The sequence below is a fragment of the Alligator sinensis genome, unplaced genomic scaffold (assembly GCF_000455745.1).
Source record: "Alligator sinensis unplaced genomic scaffold, ASM45574v1 scaffold366_1, whole genome shotgun sequence".
Taxonomy (NCBI): Eukaryota; Metazoa; Chordata; order Crocodylia; family Alligatoridae; genus Alligator; species Alligator sinensis.
The window spans coordinates 281,723-282,218 of NW_005841851.1; the positions used below are offsets into that span (position 1 = coordinate 281,723).

The 496-nt window shown below is 36.3% G+C and overlaps 1 protein-coding gene across 1 annotated transcript in view; it reads right to left on the reverse strand.

Annotated features, from left to right (window-relative positions):
* CLSTN1 (calsyntenin 1) overlaps nucleotides 1–496 on the reverse strand; it is a 56,443-nt gene that overhangs the window by 54,746 nt on the left and 1,201 nt on the right. The window lies entirely within an intron of this gene.

Below are 496 nucleotides of genomic sequence, written 5' to 3' on the forward strand. Positions count from 1 at the left end.
TGCTGTTTAACTGTTCATTCTTTTGATCGACTACATTAGTTTAATGTTTTCTCGACATTTAATTAGTTTCTTACACCTGAGTATGCTAGTCCAAAGATGATACTCGGTGTGTGAAATGGATAATCTTCAACCCTGATGATATGGAGGTACCCTTGGTACTGTAATAGCTACCTCCAATAGCAAATGGTGAGAACTATAGTTTGTTTACTTTTTAAATTTAGGCTTGTCAAAATAGATGTCTTAGTTTGAACCCTTTCTAGATTTTTTTTTCCAAAGAATTAAAGGCATTTAACAGCAATTCTGACTACCAACTTTGAGTAACTACAGCAGTAGAGTTCTTTTCCCCCTTACCTCCAAGTATTTTGATGTATAGGAGGACTAGTCTTCCCCTTCTTCAGAGGCTTACATTTTCTCTCATTACTCAATAGGGAACTAATATAGAAAACACTGGAATGAAGCCCTCATGCTAACAGTTTAGCAGATGGACTACCTCCTG